We start from the raw sequence: 10,298 nt of genomic DNA, 5'->3' as shown, positions 1-10,298 counted from the left end.
AGATGTCCTTTTGATTTGGAAAAAGTTATAAAAAAAAAAAATACGCTTTTTGAAATATTAAATTTCGAAAAAATTGCTAAATAAAAAATGTTCAACTACTTTTTTGCAATTGTTTCTACACGAAGTCGCTCGTGTAAGTAATTACGATCGTTTTGAACCCAGAATTATTAAAATCGGTTCATTTTTGACTAAGTTATGGGCATTAAAAAAAAAAAAATTCTTATATAATTAAAAAAAATCGATTTTGAGCCGAAAAACAAAATTGCCGATAACTCTTGAAAAAAAATTTTTTCTGGCGAACGAAAAAATACATGTCTCATTATTTTGACCAGAGAGCAACATATTTGAGTTACATCGAAATCGAAGAACATGACCCGAATAGCCCGGTTGAGTTGAAATGGAAAGCATCATCTAATATTTTATAGTTTTGTTAAATGTAAAAAAGAAGAACGAATTATTTATAACATTTGTATTAAAATTATTGAACAATTTACTACTGTGATCGCTTACATTCTGTATGAAGAATTTGAAAATTAACAACAAGAATCTACACCAAGAAAATTATAGCGTATTAGGATAAAATTACCTAAAATAACAAAGTCCTCCTACCTCCGAAACGAAGCATTTCGCCCTTGCGCTCCCATACGATTTTTTTTGCGTTCCTATCGCCATCCCCTATCTTCCCACGTACACGGTTCCAATAAAAGCGATACATCCTGTTTTTAATCGTTCTGAATTTCTTTAGGTCCTTCATCAAACATCAATCTGGACTTCCATTAGTACGGTCGTTGGTATCATCACTGGGTACTGCCTAATAGAAACACATAGGGCACGTATAGAGATTTACTTAAACGACTTCTGTCGCACAGCTTCGGTCTTGCCTGAACGCGATAGCGCTGTCTTAACTCTAGCTTTTTTGGATGTCTAACAAACTGGGGATCCGTAGCCATCTACAGTAGTTTATTGTTTATCCCATAGATAAAGTGGTTTCACCATAGAGCAAATTTGAAAGGAACTTGCCTGTCAACTACTGGTGTCACCATGAACTCCCTCTACAGCCTTATGGAAAGTAGCAACCAACCGAACCTAACCTAACCTAACCTACATACAATTAGTCGAAACTTTAATGAACACCTCAACGTCATATTACAGGAACCGTTTGTATCACTCTTCTATCATTTTAAGGCAATGCACTTATTTTCCGTCAAATGACAAACGATTAAAAATAATTATTTGTGATTTAATTAATCAATTATTGCCTGCATAGGAATTTTAAATCGAATTTTTTTGTCCATTACTTTTCATTGATTGCATTCGTCTTATTTGCTCTTTGTGTGTTTTCATTGCGTATCTGTTGTTATTGTATTATTATTTACTTTTATTATAATTATTTTTTTTTTTTTTGCGTTACTTTGTATTTGCTCAAATTAAATCCTTTTTACACTCAATTAAATTCAACCGCACACAAGCTGACAGCTGTGCCAATACAGTTAATCACAAAGTCGGTTGGCTGTCCAGCCTAACAGCTGAAACTAACCGCTTTCTCACTTCCCTCGCACTCTTTTGGCACTTCGCACGCAATCCTTGCTTGCATTGCATGGCAAACCGCAGCTTTAGAAGTCAACAAATGAGCCTACGCACACATTTCACATTACATATTCACACATGCCCTGTAGTGGCAAGTTAAATTACTCAGCAAACATTTGAATTCATGAACTGATATTTGATGGAAGAAGTGAAACTAGTTCCAGAGTGACTAGAATTGGAGCAGTTGCCAAATGGCCAGTTGGAGGTGTATGAAAAATAAATCTTCTGCTTTGACGTTTCTTTATTACTTTTTTGTAGCTGTATTTGTAAAATACAATAACAAATATTTTTGTTTTCATTTAGTTTCAAAATAAATACAATTGGAAATATGTAAGTTCACATGAGTTCTACAACAAATTTAAAGATAAGAAACTATTTTGTGGAATATTTTGTTTCTAAGATTTTCTGATATATTTTTGAAATTTTATTTTATCAATTTTTTAAATTACGCCACCGCAGCGCTGCGGTCGCCGTTTAGCACATGCGCGTCGTGTAGCTATATCTGTTGGGAAGCCACAGACGTCATTACGGAACTATCCGATCGAATCTACATCTGTTTGCGTGATTTTAACCCTAGAAAACTAAACCCCGCCTCTGAGGCGCAAAAATTTTCAGTTCTACGTATTTCATTATGATTGAATGCAAGTGGCAGCACGAGCTTTCAAACCATTATAGTAGTCTCTTGTGTGAGTTTGTGGGCGAACGTTCATTGCGCAAAGTTTTTTTGTTACGGAGATATATTAATTCGTGTTGCCTGAGAGGCGAGGTTTAGTATTAAAGGCATTTTTCTGACTACATATTATTTGTAAATATTTCCTTTTTTTTCGACAGTAGCTATAATGTTAATGGCTTTTTCGTTTAGAGATGTGTACTTCTGACTCCCAAATAGAAAAATGGCTGGAGGAGCTGTCGCTAAATGGAAGCGAAATAGAGGACAATTTAGAAAAGGATTTCGATTCAGACGATAGTCTAATTGTTCCAAACTTTCAAATTGAATCTGAAGATGAAGTTGAAAATATAATTGTAGGCAATCAAGAATTGACTCCTGTTGCAGTTTCACCTATAGACGTACCACAAAGTAATGACCAACCTAATGACTCTTTAATAATCAAGCCTTCCGAAGCTATTGTAAGAGGTAAGAACAATTTCATTTGGTCGACTGAACCGTCTTCTACAAAACGAAGCTCAAGAACTCCAGCGAGGAATATTGTTCATATTTTACCGGGATCAAAGAGAGAATTTAGGGACGTTACAAAGCCTTTAGATTGTTTTGAAAAATTTTTCACACCAAATATAATTGAAGAAATTCTTCTTTATACCAACGAAGACATTAAAGTTAAATCCAATAATTATAAAAAACAAACCACAACCACATCATTAACTAGAACAGAAGAACTTCGCGCTCTCCTTGGAATTTTGGTTTTAAGTGGTGCGCTAAAGAACAACCATTTGTCAACTAAAGAGCTTTTTGATCCTTTGCTCTGCGGATCTAAAAATGTTGCTACAATGAGTATGGAACGTTTCAGATTTCTTATAAATTGCCTTCATTTTGATGATCGGAACACACGAGAAAATAGAAGAAAGACCGATAAATTTGCTCCCATTCGAAACATATGGCAGATTTTTATTCAGCAATGTAGAGATAACTTTAAACCCGGGTCATATGTGACAATAGACGAACAGCTACTAGCATTTAGAGGTCGATGTCCATTCCGAATGTACACACCAAACAAACCAGGAAAATACGGAATAAAAATTGTGCTAGTCTGCGATGTCAGAACTAAATATATGTTTGATGCTTCACCATATTTGGGAAAAAATTTTAATACAGTAGCTGGCGAACCGTTAGGTTCTTATTATTGTAAGCTTCTCACTAGAACTATACATGGAACAAATAGAAACATAACTGTAGACAATTGGTTCACTTCCATACCATTAGCAGAACAGCTGTTATCGGATCCTTATAAGTTATCTTTAATTGGAACAATCAAAACTAACAAAAAAGAAATTCCAGATGAGTTCAAGCATAATACATCCCGTCGTATTGGAACATCCATGTTCGGTTTCCATGATAAGTTAAGTCTTGTTAGCTATAAAGCAAAGCCTCATAAAACTGTTTTTTTAATATCAACTATGCGCGACGAACCCACACTTAATTCACTATCAAGTAAACCTGTAATTATTGAATCCTATAATGCAACAAAAGGTGCTGTTGACACTTTTGATCAGATGTGTTGTCATGCCAGCTGCAGCCGCAAAACCAGGCATTGGCCATTATGTATGTTTTACGGTATGATAAATATGGCAGTATTGAATAGTTATATTCTCTATGTTTCAAACTGTGACCAAAAACAAATAAAGCCAATGAGCAGAAGGGATTTCATGAAGGATCTTAGTAAGGATTTGTGCTGTGACTGGCTCTCAATGAGACTTCAAGAAATACCATCTATGCAAAAACGAGTTCGTGAAGCAATGACCGACTCCATTCATAGCTCCGAAGAGCAGCAAGAAAACTCTGAACCACAAATAAAGAAAGGGAAAAGATCAATGTGCAATTACTGTCCATCAAGCAAGAAACGTATGAGTGTTTATTATTGTGCAAAATGCAATAGAACATACTGCCTGGAACATAGATCCCCAAATTGCTATACATGTGATATAAGAAAAAAGGTCTGAATTAATTTTTATGTACAAAACAAAATGTTAATATATTAATATATTTGAAATTCTTTATTTTTATGAAACTTAGTACAAATAGCTATAAGAAAAATATGAATTTTATGTTTTTGTTTTAAAGAAAAAAAAATTATAAAACTTTTTCTAAATGATATCCTTGCAAAAAAAAAAATTTAAGTGTTAATTTAGTAAGTACATAATTGGCTTATAAAAACAATTTGATGAAATATCTTTTTTATATTACAGTTAAATACTCCAACTCTGAAAAAATAAAATGTTTTTCAATACAAAAACTTAACAAAAATTAGAGAAGAATAAACAATAAACAACAATATTTTTACTACACTTGAAAATGTCGAATTTCGTGCCAAATAATGTGTTTTTGCGGGGAATTCTTCTTCATTATTTTAATATGAAGAAAAAAGCAGCCGAAAGTCATCGTATCTTGGTGGAAGTTTATGGTGAGCATGCTCTATCTGAGCGAACGTGCCAGAAGTGGTTTGCACGCTTTAAAAGTGGTGATTTTGGCTTGGAAGACGAAGAACGCGAGGGTGCGCCGCCAAAGTTCATGGATACCGAATTGGAGGAATTGCTCGGTCAAGATCCGGCTCAAACGCAAGAAGAGGTTGCAAAAACTTTGGGAGTTGATCAATCAACCATTTCCAAACGTTTAAAAGCCATGGGAATGATCCGAAAGGTAGGCCATTGGGTGCCGTATGAATTGAAGCCAAGAGACGTTGAACGCCGTTTTATGGCATGCGAACAACTGCTTCAACGGCACAAAAGAAAGGGTTTTTTGCATCGAATTGTGACTGGCGATGAAAAGTGGGTCCATTACGACAATCCAAAACGTCGGGCAACGTATGGATACCCTGGCCATGCTTCAACATCGACGTCGGCGCAGAATATTCATGGCCTGAAGGTTATGCTGTGTATCTGGTGGGACCAGCTGGGTGTTGTGTATTATGAGCTACTGAAACCGAATGAAACGATTACGGGGGATGTCTACCGACGACAATTGATGCGTTTGAGCCGAGCACTGCGAGAAAAACGGCCGCAATACGCCGATAGACACGACAAAGTTATTTTGCAACATGACAATGCTCGGCCACATGTTGCACAAGTGGTCAAAACATACTTAGAAACGCTCAAATGGGATGTCCTACCCCACCCGCTGTATAGTCCAGACCTTGCGCCATCCGATTACTATCTCTTCCGATCGATGCAACATGGCCTGGCTGACCAGCACTTCCGTAATTACGATGAAGTCAAAAAATGGATCGATTCGTGGATTGCGGCAAAACCGACCGAATTTTTCACAAAGGGAATCCGTGAATTGCCAGAAAGATGGGAAAAAGTAGTCGTAAGCGATGGACAATATTTTGAATATTAAATTTGTAACCATTTTACGTCAATAAAGTTTCAAATTTCGAAAAAAAACCGCACGAACTTATTCATAGTCCTATTACAAAACAAAATGTTAATAATATATTTGAAATTCTTTATTTTTATGAAACTTAGTACAAATAGCTATAAGAAAAATATGAATTTTATGTTTTTGTTTTAAAGAAAAAAAAATTATAAAATTTTTTCGAAATGATATCCTTGCAAAAAAAAGAATTTAAGTGTTAATTTAGTAAGTACATAATTGGCTTATAAAACCAATTTGATGAAATAGTTTTTTTATATTATAGTTAAATACACCAACTTTGAAAAAATAAAATGTTTTTCAATACAAAAACTTAACAAAAATTAGAGAAGAATTTTGTTTTTTTAAAAAGTAGCCTGATAGGCGAGCTTTAGTTCTAAGCGTTTAAAAAAAAGGTTTAGTTTTCTAGGGTTAAAATGCCTCCACCTATTGAAAATCCCGCCGACTGTGAGTATGGGTTTTCTATGCCTAAGGCTTCAAATCAGTGAAGTGTATCATCACCAAATCAGTGAAGTGTATGGTGAAATCATTATGAGTAATGAATGGTGCGGAAATGGGTTAGGGCCTTTAAAGATGGCCGCACAAACATTCATGATGAGGAACGAAGTGGGAGATCTTCAGTCAATACCGATGAACTGATTCAAAAAGTGGACTGTCAAGTGAAAGAGAACAGACGATTCACGATTTCGTACTCAGCTGAAAAATTTTCTGCTATCTCAAGAAGTGTTCTTTACGAAATTGTGTCCGAACGTTTAAATTGTCTGAAATTGTGTTCACGCTGGGTGCCAAAAATGATGACTGATGATCATAAAACCAGAAGATTGGGCAGTGCATTGAGTTTTCTCGAACCATACAGTAACGAGGGCGATGATTTTGTAAGTCATATTGTCACAGGCAATGAAACATGAGTAGCCTACGTTACTCGTACACCGGAATCGAAGCAGCAATCAATGGAATGACGGCATTCATCAACCTATAGGTAAGTGAAATTCAAACAAACAATTTCTGCTCAGAAAGTCATGTGCACTGTGCGACTTTACAAAAACTGCGCCGCGCAATTCAAAACAAAAGGCGTGGCATGCTGAGCGCAGGTGCTCCACGACAATGCCCGCCCACACACAGCAAATCGAACACAAGACCTTCTTCACTTCTTTTGGCTGGGAACAATTGAACCCCCCGCCATACAGCGGGTCTAGGTCCATATGGTTCAATATGGGCCATAAGAAATTGGTTATCATCGTTGTGTAGCGCTCGCTGTTGACGGTGACTGCCTCACCAACGTCGTTTTCAAAAAAGTACGGGACAATGACGCCACCGGCCCAAAATCCACACCAAACGGTAACTTTTTGAGGATGCATTATCACCTGGTGAACCTCGTGTGGATTGGTGTCGTCCCATATACGGCAATATTGTTTGTTAACACAGCCATTCATCCAAAAATGCGCCTCGTCACTCAAGATAATTTTTCGCCCAAAACTGGGGCTCTCTTCCAAACGATTCGAAGCCCAGTCAGCGAACAAACGGCGTTGTCAACTTTGAGCCCCTGGGTCAGTTGGATCTTGTACGGGTGTAGGCCTACGTCCCGACCCAAAATTCACCAAGTTGAAGTTTGCGAAAGGCCAAGTTCTTGTGCACGGCGAGGAATAGACTGCCTCGGGTTCTGCTGTCCACTTTCACGGACCGCGGCAATGTTCTCAGCTGATCTTGCGTTCCTTGAACGTACGGGTGTTGGCTGATTGTTTACTGACTCGGTCGCCTCAAATTTGAAGGGCCACCACGTCTACCGAAAAATGGGTGGAATGCGCGCAACGTTTGCGTTAATGAACACTCATTTTGATAATAAAGTTGTATCATTTGAACGTGTTGTTCCATCGTGTAACTTGCCATGATGATTTAGCATAAACAACTGAATAATAAACAAAAGATTTGACAGATGTCACCAAAACAAAATGGTTGCCACAGGGCGCCAAAATCGACCCGCGCCAATTGAAAACCCCTTTAGTATAATGTTGATGGTAAGAGTAACTGATGCGTGAGCTGACAATTGCTATTTCGTAGGCCTTGCCTTGTAAAAAATACATAAAATCGAGCTGCAAAATAAACTGGTTGTAATGCACTTTTAAACTAGTTGGCTCGACTGCAGGGTACATTCCATATGTAGGTATATTTAAATCCATGTTTGTGTAAATATATATACGTGTGTGTATGTGTGAATGCAAATATTTTTATATGCAATTAAGTTCGCCCACAAGTATGCGATTAAAAAATTTCAACAGTGGCTTACACAAACGTCAAATTTAATTGACGCTGCACTTAAACTGGAAGCAGTACCTTTAACAAAGGGCTTTGTATTGAATTGAAAATTGTGTAACTCAATCTTAAAAAAACTATTACAAATAAAATGTACCATCAATTTAGGGTGGTGAATTCACAAGTGGAATGAGGAAGGCGCAAAAAAATTGTCTCCCTTGATGCGACCGCATAAATTTATTCTATGGCCAAAAAAGTTAGATACCAGTTTTTTATTTTTTTTATTTAATTTTATTTCTTTATTTTATTTATTTATTTTATTTTAATTAATATTTCGCCAACACTTTGAAATTTGCCATTGAATTCACGTGGAAGCGATTCCACGTGAAATAATTCCAGCATTTGGACAGTTCTTATAAAAAGTGATTTATTTGTAGGCTTGAGGAAGAGAAGAATTTACCTATCAAAATATCAGTCAATAAGGATATGTCATTGACAATTAGTGACAGAGTTATAGCAGCAAATAAGTCCTATTACACTAATTTGAAACTGCTTAAGTCAAAATTTTTATCTCGCGACCAAAAGTTAAGGATATACAAAACCTTGATCCGTCTTGTGCTTACCTATGGTTGCGAACTACGGACGCTAAAACCTACTGACATTAATCAACTAATGGTTTTCGAAAGAAAAATTTTACGAAAAATATGTGGACCAATAAGACTACAGGACGGCACTTATCGAATAAGATGTAGTCATGAGCAGGAGCTTTTAGCAAACCACGAAACTGTGATAAGATTTACAAAATCTCAAAGGATAAGATGACTTGTACACGTGTTCAAAATGCCCAAGGAAAGAAGGACTCGAAAAGCAGTTGAATTGCGCCCTTTTGGAGGCCAAAGGAGAGGACACAAAGAAAGAGATGACTTTCAGGCATTGAAGATGACCTTGCAAAGCTGAACGTGCGGCGGTGGAAAGACGTAGCCTTAGATAGAGACGGGTGGCGAAAGGTTGTGAATGAAGCAATGGTTCACCAAGTGCTGTGATGCTAAGAAGAAGAAGTGTAAAAAAGAAGTAAATTGAAAAATTTTGGAATAAATTCAGTAGTTTTGGGACTTACTCAACTTTTAACAATTTAGTGTACTTTAAGTTACCGATGAATAGGCCAACCGTGGATCAGCGGTTCCTCCACAAGGGCCAGAGCCAATAATCGGAATCAGTTCCATAGGAATCATGAATTGGATCAGCGATTATGTATGCAATGGGATATTCCCTGTCTTTTACAGCAGGGTGTACACCATATTATCCCTAATTTGACCAGGCTATACAAAGCAGGCTTACTGCTAAGATATTTACCTACAAAATGGGCTAAGGTTAAGGTTGTATTTATTCCAAAGGTAGGGAAAAAACCCGAACAATTGCCTAAATCATACATACCAATTAGTTTCAGCTCATTTTTCCTTAAAACAATGGAAAAAATAGTTGATCAGTATATTAGGGAAAACAATCTAGCTAACTTCCCACTGCATCGACTTCAATTTGCCTATCAACAGGGAAAATCCACTGAGACTGCAATACACAGCCTGGTAACAGTTATTGAAAAGGCTATTGAGTCCAAACAGATAGCTCTATGTGCATTTATTGGCATATCAGGAGCTTTTGATAACACTTCCTATGAGGCAATCTATAATGACCTATATCTAAAGGAGGTACCTGAACCCATCACCAGATGGATAATATTCATGCTGAAATCTAGGACGATCAGCACCGAACTAGGAGGAACAATCAAATCTATTAAAGCCACAAGAGGTTGCCCTCAAGGTGGCGTACTTTCTCCTCTTTTGTGGACTCTAGTCATAGATGAACTTCTCCACAAACTGAATAACCTAGGATTTCACACTCAGGGTTATCATCTTAATAATATTGGTCTATCTGAGACCAATGTCTGCCGCTTTTGCGAAGTGGACATAGACAGCTCAGAACATGTGCTTTGTGAATGTCCTGCGTTGGGCAGACAGAGACTTCCTCACCTTGGTGGTATCGTAGTATCTCCATGCAATCTTTGGAACAACAAACCCAAAATTGTGCTAAAATTTTAAAAAAGGATAAAACTCTAGGGTTACAAAATAGGCTTTCACAATAGATCAGCTCTGGTCGCAGTGCGTAATGGTGGCCTTCTAATAATAATAATAATATATGCAATTTACATAAAGAGCAATAGTCCGGTCTAGAACGCTGCAGAACTTCAAAGTGTTTTGTGAGAAGTTCGAACAAAAAACCGTCAAACTGTCGGTATTATTACAGGACACAACCTATGGGATCAGCATATGACCACCATTGGAATCACTGAGGACCCAAT

Source organism: Anastrepha ludens, chromosome 5 (genome assembly GCF_028408465.1).
Source record: "Anastrepha ludens isolate Willacy chromosome 5, idAnaLude1.1, whole genome shotgun sequence".
Taxonomy (NCBI): Eukaryota; Metazoa; Arthropoda; class Insecta; order Diptera; family Tephritidae; genus Anastrepha; species Anastrepha ludens.
Note: the sequence above shows the minus strand (reverse complement) of the source record.